Genomic DNA, 17,974 nt, shown 5'->3' with positions numbered 1-17,974 from the left:
GTAGAGTAACAACATTTACAAGTAACATTTACATAAATACTTTGTGATCAACTAGATCAGGGTTTTCAAAGCTTTTTTTTTAATCTCATGCCACATTTGAACCTATAATTAAATTTCAGCGGAAAAAAACACGCGATTTAAAGTTGTGTTTGTAAGCATTCTAGCGCCATATTACTTGTCACTTAACCCAATTCTTTTTGTCTATATTTTTTGTGAATTAAATAAAACAGTATTGTTGTTCGTTAAAATAGTAGCAGGTTACAACAATAGTTATTTAAATTAATAATTTTCATTTACATAAGAAGAGCAATTAACATTCTTAATTTGCATTTAAAAGTGGCGTGATAATTGCGTTTAGAAAGCAGTCCAATGTCCCGCTATTTCTAAGTTAAAATAATTTGAACTAAATATGGACAATTATAAATTTATTTCTGATTTAAAGAAAATTTCATTTTAAATGAAATAACCCGATGTTAAGAACACATAATTTTAATTTTGCTTATGGATATGTATTTTTTTTTTACCATAATATGTATAGGCCTACGTTTATTTATTATAACAATGAAATACTCATATAATCAATTTAAAGAGTTTTAATTGACATGTACACTTATTGTACTTTGAGCTTCTTTCGAAAATAATTTATTTTATAACCTTCAAAAATTTTCGCGGCATACCTACGATCTTCTCGTGGCCTACCAGTGTGCCGCGACACACCGGTTAAGTTACTGAACTAGATAAACAGTCATTTAACTCCTTTGACTTCATGATTGTACTTTTAGATTTCAGTTGTCATTTCGTGGTTAAGTTGTGAGTTACATTTATGATTCGTGTGTATTTATAACACTATATACTAGAAAACTTACAGTATATAATAGTTTTGAATGTTTTTTTTTTGTTTTTTTTTTCTTAACTCTCCGCCCTGTGGGCACTAAGAGGGTCTCTTTTAGTAGGCCCATTATGAGTTCTGCCAGGTCCACAATGGGGCGACCGGGTGGTGAGGGACTGGGCCCGACATATCCGAACGGACCACCCTCCCGAAAAATTCCTGGGGATTTCTCGACCCGTTCGGATTCGATCCCGGGTGTCCCAGAGTGGTAGGCTGCCACCTTGACCGCTCGGCCATCCGGCCGCTTTTGAATGTATGTGTAAATAGTATCAAGTTTATAAAAAAAGAATTATTCAAGTAGACTGGTCCTCATGACTTAAGTCAGTTTGGTCACCGTAGCTGTATACAGTACTCTGTATCTAATTATATTTCTGTTATCCTTTTTGACAGGACCAACTGTTGAATTTATTCTTAAGTTTTGTGAATGGTCGTCTTAGAGATTTTGCTGTATTTTGGTTTTCCAAAATGTTATTTATTTATTTTAGCCATTGCATATTATGTCAAATCAAAAATGTTTTCAGTTGGAGATATGACCTTCCTAATTACAGTAGACGTATTTGTGTGCTAGAAATTTGCAAGATGAATATTACATATGGAAAAAATATCAAGATATCTATCTGAAGTAAATTCTTTTATCGAAATATATCTTAGAGATAAAGATATACATTTTTAAATAATAATTTTAAATTAAAATAGCATAATTTAATGAGATTAAAGAAAGTGGAATTCTGTATACATTAGCAATCTTTCGTTTTACATAATTTATGGTTGATGCGATAGCATCTTTTGCTTTTATAAGAAAAATGCACAGTGCATATAACAATGTGCCGCTATTAATAATAATCCATTTGCAAAAAAATAAAAATAAGCGATCCTTTTGTCACGCACTTTCAGCTAGTAATAATAACAATCAGCGGCGCCCGCAGACTATAAAAGGGGGGGCATAAGCTATTAATAAAAGGCTTTGTACATTATGCAAGAAACTTCAAATTCTACGATTCAACGTCACATGACGCTGCCACAACGTGGCGCTGGTAGCATTCGGGTTAACCAGTTAATATTTCATTTTTATCGAAGTAACCTGCGGTTCACATTACCTCAGCTAATCGAGAATCTACTTAATCATCTTACATACATTCATTTTTGGATAAGTAAATATGTAAATGATTTAAGTGACGTTGTGCCGATGTCATGATTTACACATAAATATTTTCTGTGGTGTTTTATGGAAAACACTTTAAGGTTTAATAAATTCAGTTAGGTTGTTAGTAAGTAGTTCATTCTTTAGTATTTTTTAAAATTACTTATAAAAGCAAATAATGCACTCTTATTTATATATATTCATGATGTTGCAACGTAAAAGGTTAATAATAATAATAATTGGCATAATTTATTGTAATTATTATTATTGTTGTATTGTCGAATGGACTAGTATACCAATAGTTTTTTGCAAGCCTATACTGGAAATTTGTTTGCAAATAAATTTCTTTTGATGCTTGCACGCATTTCATTTAATGAGAATACAGTAAGTAAAACAATCCAAAGCGCCGGCTTGTATTATAAAGTTGAATGAATCCTCTATAATGTATTTAATTTTTTACAAACTTTCGAAAGTTAACAGATAATATGGCACTTAGTTCTTGAAATGTTTTGTCGATAGGGGAGATTTCTATGTATGAAATAATCTAACTCGGACTAATTACCGGTGAAGGTTGTCAGAGTTTACAAAAGTCCGAGTCAGCTGGATGTTTCCGATGTTCCGATGACGTGGAAAACGAGAAAGTAGATATACGTACAGTAATTATGGTCAGCGCTATATAGAAATTTTACTAAGCTTTATTAGGTTATACTATCGAATTTAAAATTACAGGAAATGAGTTCAAAAAATTTTATGACAATACAGTAATGTACTGTACAGTCTTTAGTAACTTACTGACTATAATATAATATGCGGTATCGGAAAGACTTTGGGTATCGAAAACACTCGTTAATTATATAATTTTTCTATTGTCAAGAATTTTAAAATGATTGTACATTTTTTCAAAAATATTTGTCTGAGGTATGAGAGGTCCGAGTTGGCGGGGATTTGGTGTATGTCTAAACAATAACATAATTGATTTCTGAAATAGCTTCAGAAACTAGTGTCTTGAATATTCTCATATTTTTTTTTTTTTTTTTTATTTATATTTTTAGTTATTTAATGGTTTCTATGTTCGATGTTGAAAAATTGATTTTACATTTAATCTCTTGTGAAGTGGGTTACTGAAGGCTATTCGTATTTAATATGTTTGAAATTGTACGAAAAAGTAACAACATGACAGTATAGTTTCTAATTGAGTTCTGTTACTTTTAAGACGATAAAATTATATATTGTTCGCTTTCATCTTAAAATAATTGAGTTAATCCAATATACATAAAAAATTAAAATTTATTTTTAAATACAAAGATTTAAATATTTAAAAAATTGTTATTCTTTGAGAATTCTTCAGTTCTTGTTTTGAACCATTAAAAGTATTTTTCGTTATTTTTATCTGAATTATTTTTTTGTTTATGCATTCTTTTTAATGGACGTAAAATCTTGTTTTAAAAATTTTCTGAAATCACAAGTTAGTCTTTAATTCTTTCAATAAAATAAAATCGAAACAGAATTTATTATAAACTTTTCAGTTAATATCGCTGATACAGTAACTAAATAATAATTATTATACGATATGATATAATGCTATCATTAATTGTTGTTTATTAAATTTAAATTGTTTTATATATAGGAAAAGTGAAAAATGGTACTTTACTATTAATAGAAAACAACAGACTATGGAAAATTTGAGAAGGGACCTGTAAACAATCTGTTGTATGAATTTAATGCAGTTATGAATATTGGAGGTGTGAAAGAAAAGTTAAGAAAGTTTTGTAAAAGATGATAGCATGGTAAGTTAATTTATTTTTGTTAATTTAATATCGCAGATATTAAATTAATGCTAATAATGCAGAATAATTTAAAAACAGTTTTCTTTTTATTTATTTTAAGTTAAAATTATAAAACAGGAAAGCTACTAATTATCCTGTTGTATATAGATACGTGGAATGAGTCCTATAATCGTCTCCACGTTCAGTGGTAGATTATCACATTTATTCTAGTGATACAAGATCAGTGACAAACAAGACATTTGCGGCAATCAGAGACTTGGAACGTACAATTTATAAAGTACTCTTCACTGGATATTAGATTCCGTAACGGTCACTAACTCAGTGGATGTCATCCAGGTGCATAAACTATTAGTTGCGATAAATGAAGATATTCTTACATTTTGTTACTACAATAGTCTTATTCCCGTTCATCAAAATTGAAGCTGCTCTATCCCTGAGGAATCTAATACGTATTTTGTAACCTGGATTCGGCTGATTATAAAATATTGATTATCTAGTCCAGTGATTCTCAACCACTGTGCCGCGGCACTTTAGTGCCCTGAGATTTTTGAAGGCGGTATTTGCAGTGGCGGCCCGTTTGTGTGTGCCGCCACTGCGAATACCCATACATAAGCGACGTCAGACAAGTACAGTATTTCAATCGGTTCTACCTTGCTAAAGCTTCCTAAAGTTTGGAAATTTAACCGGTGTTGCCAGTAACTGTCGGTAGTTACCAAGGCGTTTAGAAAATGTTACCTAAATAATCAACTTCGTTTAAAAATCACTGTTATGATGTCATCGGTTGTCCTGCGGTACTTACCGAAGTAACCGTGTGTGCCGCCAAATTTTTAAATTATTAAAAGTGTACTGTGACGAAAAAAAGATTGAGAATCACTGATCTAGACCTTTCTTCTTTAATTCATGCTCTTCGTGGAATGGCTGTTTTTGAAATCCAGATGAATGGAGTTCTGCGGGTTCGCCCGTTTCATAGGATCTGTCGAACATAGGATGTTTAACTCAAGAGACTACTATCATTAAAGGTAACAACAAAATATAAAAGCTCTATGGTGCTACGTTTATGATGTACTGATCATTTGGAAATCATACAATCACGTAAGGTCTTTCACAGAAGACGTCAACAATATCTAGAACAACGGTGTAAACTACTTGGATATTACTGTTTACAAACATCCAGGGAAAATAACTACAAATGTTTTTTGAAGGAGCACTTCTCTGGAGTCCTACATACATTAGAAAATCAAGCGACCTGGTATCATACAAAATACCATCATTACGCTCGCTGATTAAGAGCCGTTACATACTCAACGATAAATAAAGACCGTGATAATGAAATATTATTTATAAGAATCATAGCGTCTATGCATTTGGATTTCCGGTAAAACTGGTTAACTCGACTAGCTCTTCTATAATTTGAATGCCTCTAACGCCCACCCGTCTCGGATACAACGGATTCAAAGATAAAGAATCAAGGGTTATTTTTTGCATAAGTTTTCCAGCGGAACACCAAAAATACACATCAGTTGATGGTGAAATGAATTCTCTTTGTTATGCAAATACTAAGAAACGAAAAGACTGCACATAGAACGGAAGAGAAAGCAAAGGTGTATATTATCAAACTAAAGAACATAAAAAATTTTTACTATATAGCTTCTACAATAAGAAATCTCTCTAGAAGAATGAATGAACATTGTACTGTACGTCGGTTCGTAAAGCTGATACCTCGACTAGTATTGTACTCTACATCTAGTTCAGTGGGCCCGTGATTAAAGTGTTAATCTTGTGAAATCATCCCATATTAAGAAAGAACATAAACTTCGCTCCACAACTCAGAATGCTGGAACAATTATATATCTATTATTTTAACATAAAACGATGAGGTATTATAAATAAACATGACGCTTACGGTCTTTCCAGAAGATAAAAATGGTTAAATGTACAGAATCTATCAACGATATATAATTAGTAGCATAATTTTTCTGTTTTTAAATAATTTTACTTACTTTATTTTTATATATTTCGTATTAAATATTATTTTTATTCGTTAAAATAGCCTTTATTTTTCTTTTAATTTTAAAAATGCGAAAAAATTTTACAAGTTAGAATTAGAATAAACTTAATTGGAATAAACTATTATAGAATTAGCAACCACGAAATTAGAATAAACTATCTTGTCAAAAAGGGTCGATGATATAAGGTCGATGCGACATCTCAGACAATCGATCCCTATAAATTATAAATTCGAAGTGAAAGAAACTAGTTACTTATAGTGTAAGTGGGCAAATTATACCATTGATCAATCCTCCGGATAATCATTTATAAACTTTAGGAAATAATATGAACATAGATTTTTTCCTCTTGAACTTTTATTAGCGTAATTGTTTTCACGCTTTCGAAAAAAGCGCAGATGCAACAAAATAACAGTATTTTGTTTTAATACATCATACCAAGATTTTTACAGCTACCAAACAATTTTCATTTGATGACTTGAGCCAACTATTATTAATCAGTAGGTAATTTTCGTTTATAATAATTTGGCAAGGTTACTTTACTTTGGCAATTTGTGATTTGATTTTACTTTTGGAATATTTCTGTCTTTGAATTAATGTTATAGTTATAAATATTTTGATTTAGACTATTATATTTTTATAGTTATGGATATGAAAGAGTTAGAATAAGACTATATAAAGCAGAAAAGATAAAACTAATGTTGAATGGGATCATGTTTATATTTTTAAATAAGTATTTGACGAAAGCTTATATCTAATTTTCCATTAAAATAAGTCAGTACATAAAAAGAAAAATTTGGGACGATATCACGTAGAAAGCAGTTCTCAATTTTCCACGAGTTGTTATGAAACTCGTTGTTTTTATGGAAATACAAAATTTTAGAAATTTAGTGTTGAAGCGCTAAAAGTGTTGTTGACCTCTGGATTAATACTTTTAAGCTTAATACTTAAGGAAGAATGTTATTTCCTTGTGGTGAGGCGTTTTTCTCTTTTCAAAATTTGAATAGAAAATAAAGTATTAGAAGAATTGTTGGATATGTAAGTAGAAAAATTTTAAATATATTAGTTATAGTATAAAAACCTATATTAGTTAAACAAATCGTTTTAAGAGACAATTAACGAACAAAGATTATTTTGAATGAGTTGCCATTTCGTAAAAATACAATGCACATTTTATATTAAATAAGACAATCTTTGCGATAGTTGGCAACTAAAGCATGTTCTAAACTCTTCTTTGTGATATGATTTTCATTACTTTATTTTTTACTCTTCGGTTTATTTATTTTTTCATTAAATTTATCAGAAGAATGAAAGATATGTATTTTACGTATTTAATGTTTACTGTAGCATTAACGTTTGATCTAATTTTACTCTAGTAATCATAGAAAAGTATTATCATTATCTTGTTTAAAATTCGGTACTTTGCTTTCTCTCATATTTCATTTTCTTTAGCTCTTATTATACAAGGACATCTCTCGTTATGTCAGTCCAAGGATATTTTTGCCATAATAAAACATTGTACAATTTTCACATTGATAACTATGTACCGTACATTGAAAAGGAGTTTCTCTCTAAGGCTGTTATTTTCTAGTTCAGGAAAATCGATCTTGAGTTAAAGTAAACTGTTATTTGTGAAAATATTACTCTGCATAGTATTTATATTTGTCTACAGAACACAAATATCCATAGTAAGAATTTATTTAAATGTAATAATTTATCTGATGTTGACCTGTCAATCAAAACTTATATAACGTCGAAAATTTCAGATTATTCTCGTGGGTTTAATGATTTCTTATTTATCTATATAAATTTATACATAAGACCGGGTTATGAAATTGTAGTATGGATTTGAATTGAAAATCATATCATGTGATATTTGTTTTTACTTTCCTTATGTATAACAAAGGGAAAGTATGGCAATCAGTCAAAAAGTGACTCTCAAAGTTTTTCTTACATTTTAGGACTCCAGGACCTTGAAATGTCGAGAAATGAAAAAAATAAATAATCAGGATTTTCTCTATATTAGTGTATGTGGGCGACACGACTTTGTTCACCCTCTTTGAATCTTAATAACTCATGTGCTTTTTGTCGAAAATTTATGAAACTATGTAGGGCGGTTTGTGTAGTAGGGGGGATTGATGCTATTAAATTTTGGTGGTCAAAGCTCGACGGGGTAGGGAGATAATGGGAGTCGTATATATCTCCAGTAGAGTGGAACTTAATGAGGATTTTACTCATTATTAGCATTTACGATTTTGTACAAAATTCATCCCTATTCTCAAAATTAATCTGTTTTTGCTATTTTATAATAATTAAAAATATAAAAAGTTCTTTTTAATAAAATATCATGACAGATGGGCACAATATACAATTTTAAATGTTGCCGGGAAAGTTAAGCAACTCGTTGGTGAATTTTTTGTAATGAGAAAAATCTTATGACTTTCTTTTAAAGTGCAGCATGTTTAAGTTTTGTTTATACCTGTAAAAATTATCCTGTGAAATGAAAATGATAAAATTCGAATTTGCTGTATTCGCATTTAGGTGATCAGTATAAATTTTACTTGATAATGTTTAGTCATCGCCATTATATTGACTTTGTTTGTTTATTTTAAATAATAAATAGTAAGTATTTCTGCTTCTTGAATAATTTCAGATTATTTTATATCTATTTATCTTTTAAGTTATCTTTACATACTACATACATCACACGATAAAGCGAAATCTATTTCTAATTCATTAAAGTACTTGTGTATGAATTACATTTACGTTTTATACATCATTTTGAAGCTTATTTAATTTAATCAGCTCTATTGCAACTATTTTGTCGTTTTATTTTATTTAAAATAATTATAAACGCTCCACTCTGCCATTCCGGCTATTATACTCATTCCATCTGGTATTTTTTAAAAAAAAAAAAAACGCTTCTGAAAAGAACTTTTCGAGTTGGCATTTTTTTTCTTGATTTCCGATTAACTTTTACTTTTATATTATTAATGGAAGTATTATCGTAAATTAAACTTTGATGAGGAGAACTTATGTCATTTTTTTTCCCGATAAAAATGGCGCCGAAGCGAAGAACTGTCATAGGTAGGTGAGAAAGAAACCAAAAACTATGTTCGATGAAATGTCGAATATAAGTATTCATTTTGAATACAAATTCCCTGTGAAGATATTTTCATACAAAATTTCTTGGTACACAACATTTTCTTATAACTTATAAATAAATTTATTTTCTGCTGTATTTTTTCTATTTATTTATAATTTAATAATTTTCTACGGCAAATATTTGGCTACGAGCAATTAGTTCAATGAAGAATAAGTTTAAATTCAATTAGTTTTCCTAATAAAAAGGGTTGTAATAAATTGGAGGGCTTATCACATCAGGGGTGTGATAAACTTTCCAATTTATTACAACCAATTTATTAAGAAATTTGAGTTGCTTCTTTTCAATAATGCTGCTAATGGGATACTGTGTTGAAAACGTCCACAATACATATCACAATCAAAACTGTTCATGTTTTGATTGTGATAAGTCAAAAAGTCATAGGGCAGGGTTTTCACGGCACTTTTTTTCTTGCCAATTATTAGTTATAAATTCATTTTCTAATGTGGCAAGAAATAATTTTTGTTTTAACTTATAGTTATTATATTTAGTTATTTACATTATTTTTTCCTGTTTTTTCAGTTGTTTTGAGTTTTGAGAATTAAGTTCTGTTAAATTTCGACTGCAATCTCAACATTTCCCCAACTAGAATTAGATTGCATAATTTAACAGTAAAGCTTGCATAATGAATGGAACTGCATCCTTCTAATCTAATATTTTTAAGTAGAAAATTATTTAGGCTTTATTCTTATAGATGGATGTTAATATTGACACCACAAAGTAATCTTTACTTCTGCTTGTCAGTTTTAGCTGTAGAATTGTAAGTCGTTGATGCTGATTAAGGTTTTTTTTAATGGTTACATAATTCTAGATATCTTCTATTTGAAAGTTAAGACAATGACGAAACTATACACATTTTCAAGTCTATTTTTAAGGTTTTTTTTAATGCTAATGTTTTTCTCTCCTAATCAGGTTAGATGTTAGAGATTTTCGAATAATTGTAATTTGTAGTTTTTACTATAATAATATTGTTGTAATTACCCGAATTGGAGTTGTAATATTTGAGTTAAATATGTGGAATCTTACTGTTGTGAATACAACTTTATAACGTTGTTTTGTATTATACATTAACTTTTTATGTTAAAAATTACGTTCGTTTTCTTTAAGGCTTCATCGGTTAAACGGTATTTGAACAGAATCATTTGTTATATATTACAACGTCAGCAATTATTATTAAGTTAGAAAGGCCAGGCCAGTACTGGAAGTTGCAATTTAAAATTTAGTTTTTTAAAGATTCTGGTGCGAGATTTATTTCTGTTAACATTTCGGACTTGGTTTATTTGGTTGGGCATAATGATTATCGTAGAATATTTACTTAAAAACTATATATAGATTATATCTATATAAAACCACTTTGACTAAAATTTCCTGTTTTAAGGAACGTCATTTAAATTTTTATTTGAGATAATATTTTTAAATTATCGATATTGTTATTAAAAGGAAAATTTTTTAAAATATTTCACTTATCCTATTAAGACAATCAAAAGTTATGTTTTAATACTTCATTGTCATTTATTTCAAAACTATTTTATTTACCCAAAAAATTTCCCATTAGTGACTGAGTTGATGAAACCACTGAACACTGCTTGTATTTAACTAATATGTAACAACGTATTAGCTTAAATACAAGAGCCAGAGAATATAGGTGAGCTATGGCGAACCTGCAGGTCACGCAATGAATCCCGCGACGATTTCAAGATGCTCTCGTTAAATATTTAGGGAGTGTCAAGTTTCTAAAATTATAAAAAAGTATTTGATAGATTTCAAAACATTGCATAAGTAATGTGAAAGCAGTCCTAAAAGAACCCTAAAACTGTCGTAAAACGTCTTAAAAGTCACAAATTATGAGCTCCGGAGAGAAAAATAATCAGCAAATAAACAATAACTATAAGTAATAAAAATAATTTTTTCCTGGAAAGAAAAATTTGTTTCCCTTATATTGATAATTACGTGATAATTTTTGTTTTTATTTATATAACTTGTTATTTTTTTAATAGAAATTAAAAAGTTAACAAAAAAAAAAAAAACAGTAGACCATCGGTTATCCGACTTAATTGGGGAATGGGGTGTCGATAATGAAAAGTCGGATAACCGAAAAGTATGAAAAAATACATTATTATAGTGTATTAGGCCTGGTTTAAATACTATCCTCCCTTTCATGGTCGAGCCAGTGCTGTCAGCTAAAACATGCAAAAATTTAACAAAAATAATATTAAAGTAGCCAAGACATAACCAAATATTGTAGCGCCACATCACTAGCGGACATTTGAATTTGCCGACTAGAACGCGGTCGGTTAATCGGGGGTCGGATAATCGATGCTCTACTGTACTTTCTTATTTAGTTAGTTACTTAACTGTAAATCGTGGGTCAAATAATTATTTACTAACTCAATTTTTCACCTACCTCCAGAGAAAATATTCGCAATCGCTATTATAGGTAATCAGTAGTGGAATATTTGATAGCGAGGTCGCCATCTTTCCATCGGCTAGTTTAAATTTAAAATTCCAAGGCATCTCAAAATTAGTAGAAAATTGTGATTTAGAACTTAGAAATGATAACAAAAATAAGTACTAGGAAGTATCGTCTTCCTAGTACTTCCTAGTACTAAGAAAGTACTAGGAAGATATCGGAAATAAAAGGAAAAAATGGAAAAAAAGGATAAAATAAAGATTAACCTTTTATGTTGTATTTAGCTTAAAGAAAGAAAGAAAATAGAGTATAAGTGATATAGATCGAAAAGAAAACATGAATTATTATGAAAACATATTTAAAAAAAATGTTTTAAATCAGTTTCTTTATATTTTTATATTAAAATTATTTAATAAAACCAATTTTTTTCCAATAAACTGAAAACGTTAATCATTCAACATAAACGTATGATTTATGAATTATGTTATGAAGTCTGGAACAGTCTTTACTAACCCGTGGTCCTATTGGTCGGCATGTGGCATAAGAGGTCCTACGGTAATATGCGGTTCTCAGTACTTTGGCATGTGATTTTATTTTCCTGTTTTTTGTCTCATGCGATTATGCAACCCCAATTAAGATGATATTCATGGCGAAGAACATGCAAAATAAATTTTGACTAGTGGAGAGATAAGAATAAATTATACAAACCTATTATTAGCATATATTATTTTATTATCTTATATGCTGGTGATTATGGAGCAGGTTTAAAGCCTTGGAATTGAAGAAGAAAAAATGTATGTCATTGTCTGAATTTTTCAGTCAGATTCGCGACTTTATGATAAAAGCATCATAAGATCATCTCGTGACTTATCAGATAGCCCTAGTCAGACTCGCGACTACGGCTCACGCATATGTTTCATAAATTGAGAAGAGTGGCTGTAGAAGAAAGCTCTTCGTTAGCCTCAAACGAGAGAAGCTTTTCTGGTGTATTGTGACTCATCAGTCATGAGCATATAAACGCAAGTGTCATCATTTTTGCATATTGTCTACGTTATCATATACACATACAATGAAATAAAGAAATGGTGTATTTAACTTAGTATTTAAAAAAGAGAATAAGAAGCTGTCAAGGGCTCTTGCTTGACTTGTTCGACAGTCCAGCAGGAGGTTAAAGAGATAAGGAAGTAAGTCCTATACTTTTCAGTTATATTACGATATGAAATTTAAATAATAATTGAAAATTTACAGAGCATTTGTTATGTATAATAAATTATTAACGGTAAGACGCATTAGCACAAAGTTAAAATTGTTTGTGGCTTCGTCTGTTAAAAATTATTTAAAAATAAAATCTAATATTTTATTAATTAAGCCTTTTGCTTTCTTATTAATAATTTTTGAGAGTGCAGATAGGTTTCTAAAAAAAATAATTGCTAATAACGAGTAAAGTTTTCAATATGTCTGACCCAAATCGAGATTTGATACGTGACTCCCCTGACTTTTAACGACCACAATTTAATAGCATTAATATCCTATATATAGAAACAATGCTGCCAAGTTTCATAATCTTTGGTTCACCCAGTCTTGAAATACAGTATAACGCAAAATAGACGCCCATACACAATTTTGTAAAGGATTTTTTGTTTTTCATTTTTCGGCTAGTTAAGTATCAAAACGTTGAGAAATGTAAAATAAAATAATAAAAACTAAAAAACGGTCAGAGGTAATATTTGCCGGATCACAATACTTATCCTATGTTATATTTTATAACAGCCGGTAAAGTAAAATGGATATACTCGAAAGACAAGATACTATCAAAAGGATTGAGTGATATGAAACAGTGATGAATATTGCAGTCCAATAAGGTACTTATTGGACTGCAATTTTTAAATTGCATACTATACATTCCGACTGTCGTCTGTCTGTTGTCTGTCCTTCGTTAGTCTTGATAACAGTTAAATATATGGAAACCGAGACCAGATATGAAAGCTTAGGAGCTAGAGACCCCAATTAACTCGTATATACGAACTTCCGGCCTGGACAGAAAGTCACGTAATTTTTTAAATTAAAAGATTATTAAAAATTGCAGCCAGGCAATGTGACAAGATCACAATAAATAATTGCTCAGTTGCTGTTACTTTCGCGGCTATTATAAGAGGGAAAGTATGGCGATCGATCACAAGATCACCCCAGCGAAGATTTTTACATTTTTGGACTTTGACCTTGAAACATCGAGACATGCAAAATATGTATATGTGTATATATATATATATATATATATATTATATATATATATATATATATAACGGTTTTTTCTGTGTATATGGATGATTGTGTGTGTGTGTGTGTATGGATGACACGATTTTGTTCACCCAATTTGAAGCTTAATAACTCCTGTCATTTTTGTTGAAAATTTCCGAAATTTTGCAGGAAGGTTTGTATTGATATATTGGTGGGATTAATGGTGTTAAATTTTGGTGGTTAAAGGCCAAGCTGGTTGGGTGATATAGGAGGTCATGTGTCATATCTTGAGTTAGGTCAGACTTAATGAGGATTTTACTCGTTATTATTTTTTACAATTTTGTTTTTTTTTTATAAAACTAATCTCTACCTCAAAATTACGCTTTTTGCCAGTTTATAATGATTAATTATATACACTCAAACCTGTTTTTGTGCGGTCTTTTTTCGTGCGATTTTTTTGTGCGGTATATGAATTTTAATCAAATTTGTATACCGCACAAAAAATTGCACAAAACAAATCGCACAAATAAAAAATCGCACAAATACGACTGCACAAAAACAGGTTTGAGTGTAAATAGTTTTTTTAAATATAACAGATTTCAAATTTTTTTTCCCGGGATAGTTATGGAACTCATTGCTGGATTTCTTAGGGTCGAGTTACACACAACAGTGACGTGCCAGCACAGTGACCGTTAGGTGCAGTAATCAGCGTCGTAACTAGTCTTTTATGCGCCCGGCGCGAGCTTCTGTAACTACGCCCCAAAACTACGATACAAAACTTGGTCCCGGTCATTTCTATGCCCCCCAGGGTCTGCGCCCTGTGCCTGGGCACCGCTGGCACCGCCCTAGTTACGGCACTGGCAGTAATATCGATAAATATCATACATAGCCAATCAGAGTTTCATCTACACTTGTATGATTGACAGAATACAGATCACGTGTCGTAGATGAAACACTGATTGGCTATGTGTGATATTTATCGATGCTTACTGCACTGTGCCGGCACGTCACTGTTGTGTGTAACTCGACCCTTAATATGTACTGTACAGTTAAGTCTGCTTAAAGCCGATACACACGTACAGGCACGTACACGTTCGTTTATCTGCTGGTACACCGACTATCGCAGATAAACGAACGTGTAGATGATAGAACTATCAGAGTTTTTTTATATCCGCACATTCAGGTTTACCAGTACGTTTGTATCTGGCTTAAGAGAGCATTCTTAGGATCGTTGCGTCATGCTCCTCTATTCGAGTTACTGTCTTATCCGAAGTAACGAGATCACCCAGGGGATTGTTAATGGTATTCGATTATTTCAACTTTTTCCAAGTCTTATGAGTTCTGTGTAACTTGTAACAAACTTGGGAACGTTAAAATTCATTATCATATTAACTGTAACAGGCATATTGGTTTCCATTCTTATTTTATTGCTCTATTGAATAATCAGTAAATCTAATGTATTAATGTTTATCAGTCACATTTGTTTTACTTCTTCCCAGAAATACAGGAAACCTAACTGATAAAATACGAACGCCCTCTCTCTAAAATTTCTGAATCCTTTCTAGTGGAATTTACGATATAAAAACAAATAAGAGCAGTACCAGCTTAAAGTAAGGTTTTGTGAACTCCGAAATTTGGTCTCCGATCACTTCTTACCCTGTCCTGTCGAGATGAGGACATGTGATCTGCGCTGTTTTATATATATATATATATATATATATATATATAATATATATTGATATCTTCTCAACATGTATACCTTCTCACATATGTCTACTAAAACCTTTTAATTAAGATTCTGTAAATCTTTTGACTGACCGTTTATGAGAAAACTGACATGGAATGTTTCATTATATCTTTATATAAGATACTGAGGAAGTAAGTTCAAAATGACATAGCATAAACAAAACACTCAATATCTTGCACACAAATGTGATTTCAGAAACGGTTTATTTTACATACACAAAGGAAGATATGCTATATTGAATGGTACTTTCCAAACTACACTTTTGTTTAATGGTGATAACAATGAAAACTAAATATGGGCAAAATGACAGAGATATAATATCATTTTGTTCGCATATTTAATCTATATACACATTCGAAACTCTCTACTTATTGCATAGATCAAAAACGTTTTGGCGTGTCGAGTAGGTGCAGCACATTATGTATGACTCCATTTCTTGCACTTTGTACACTGAATCCAAGTCTCTTTTGTCCGAGATTGAAAATACAGTTTATTGGAATATATGTAAGAGGGACTTTTTTCGTTGTGTGGCGGTATTATCATCAGAATTTGTGGGGGTGTCAAATAAATTTTTTCGTAGTTTTCTTAGGATATCGTCGTAACACAGATTGTCCACTCTTCTGAATACCAAAAATCTCAAGCTGAACTTGAAGGTTGTCTTGGGTTTTCACTGGAGCAAGAACTCTTTGTTTTGCTTTCCCATTGACTGCCGTCCTGGTTGCTTTCTAGCGTTGGGTTTTTGTAGGCTATCTCGTAATTTAAAAATTAAAACTATAAATTTAATTTGTAAAGTTTTATTTTTTTACTCATATTTTTACCTCGGACTCGTCATCTTTGAGTGGGTTGTGGAAAGTGTGGCTTTCTGCCAACCTGTTTTCTTATTTGTGGCCAACGGGTTGGGCCACATCTTTTCCGGATTTTCTTTAGGTACCCGGGCCGGTTTCTCATAGAATGTCTTCCTAGGCAACTCTTTTTGCAGATTATCCCTGTGTTACCTTGCCTTATCACGTAAATTTTTCAATCCTTTTCATTGATTCTCGGAATCGATGAAAAGGATTGGTACAGACATGGTAGGTCTGTTGCTCTTTCTTTTGTAATTGTAAGGGAAAATGTTTGGGAATGCGTAAACACATTTACGAACAAAATGACACTGTCATTTTTCCCACAGGGAGTAGTGTACAAAACGTTGATAGACTAACCTAACATTTCAGACGGCTGGAATGGCGGAGCGGTTAAGGCAGAACTCGATCGCTATGGAAGACCGGAATCGAATCTGGCCAGGTCGAAAAATCGCGGGAAAATTTTCGCGGGAGTCCGTTCGGATATGTAGGATTCCATCTCCCACTATATGGTCCCCATTATGGGCCTCGCCGAATCCATAATGGACTTGGTACAAAACGTCCTTCTTGGTGTCCACAGAGTAGAAAGGGTTTTATAAAAAAGCCAAATATCTAAAACAAAAAAATCTTTTCTTTTTACTTACTTGAAGAAAATAAGCAGAATCTTTCTGAACAGATAAGTACCATAAAAACAGAAGCAATTAATTTACTGTTTTATGCACTGTACTTTTATGTGTGGGTGAAATATTATATTGTATTTTTCATGAAAATGTACAATATAATACATGATTACCATCTTTCCGGATCTGTAGATCGATCAGAGGTATATGCACAAACTAAGTAACTTTATGCTGTAATGACAATTGTACCCTTCACTAGCAATGTTCCCTCTAAGCTGCGCGGCCGCGCACTGCTCAAATTGTTGCCGCGCACGGGAATTTATGTGCCGCGCAGGCGACCATGCACACTGATTTGAATTGTTGTTTACTTATTTCTCACTCTGTGTGCAACATGAGTATTGCTACGTGTATTTCGATTAAATACCTTAAATCATTGACAAAAGATAATATTTTGTATGGAAGTATGTTTTAAAATAAATTTTAATCTCTATAGTTAATTATTTTAATTTTTATAGGAATAAATAAGATTTTATATATATATGCTCAGAAAAATGTTTTGCTCAATCTGCTCAGAATTATGTGCTCCGCTCCTCTACAAAAAAAAAAAAAAAAAAAAAAATAGAGGGAACATTGTTCATCAGTTATTAGGAAAACTAAAGGATATTCCCAAATATGTGATTTTGGGCTTATTTCATTACCATAGTGTAGAGTGTCTTGTCGGCTGTAAAGTATCATAAGATTAAAGATAGATAGATCTTTATAAATCTCTCTTATCTTTCTTAGGATAGTGTTCCTTTATGCACCTCAAAATACCGCCAATACACTGCTCATTTAACAGAGTTTGGATGATAGAACTGTTCGTTTAATAGGAGTCCCGCTAATCTGAAACATACAGGAGAAAATCTGGAACATTGAACAGTGCTTTCTTATGCAAACTGCTCCATTATCCTATGATCTGTTAAGTGGATTCGACTATATATTAATATATACAAGAAGCCCAGTTTAACATCATCTATAGGTTTTTGAAAATTGCGTTCTTAAGACAAACGAGGTATAACGAAATCAATTTTATCATAGGCTAAATGTTATAAACAAGAAAGAGTAAAATTTTTTATTGGTGTTTCAAACCTCAAG

The 17,974-nt window shown here is 31.2% G+C and overlaps 1 protein-coding gene and 1 long non-coding RNA gene across 3 annotated transcripts in view; both read left to right on the top strand.

Annotated features, from left to right (window-relative positions):
- LOC136969169 (zinc finger and BTB domain-containing protein 45-like) overlaps positions 1–17,974 on the top strand; it is a 285,864-nt gene that overhangs the window by 122,879 nt on the left and 145,011 nt on the right. The gene's annotated exons all lie outside the window — the stretch shown is intronic.
- LOC136969193 (uncharacterized) overlaps positions 1–17,974 on the top strand; it is a 158,257-nt gene that overhangs the window by 84,729 nt on the left and 55,554 nt on the right. Inside the window, exon 3 of the long non-coding RNA XR_010879784.1 lies at positions 3,658–3,817. This is a non-coding gene — a long non-coding RNA (uncharacterized lncRNA). The remainder of the gene's footprint in view (positions 1–3,657; positions 3,818–17,974) is intronic.

Source organism: Centruroides vittatus, unplaced genomic scaffold, assembly GCF_030686945.1.
Source record: "Centruroides vittatus isolate TY-2023 unplaced genomic scaffold, ASM3068694v2 contig_1035, whole genome shotgun sequence".
NCBI classification, from domain to species: domain Eukaryota; kingdom Metazoa; phylum Arthropoda; class Arachnida; order Scorpiones; family Buthidae; genus Centruroides; species Centruroides vittatus.
This window is presented reverse-complemented; position numbering and strand designations above follow the sequence as displayed.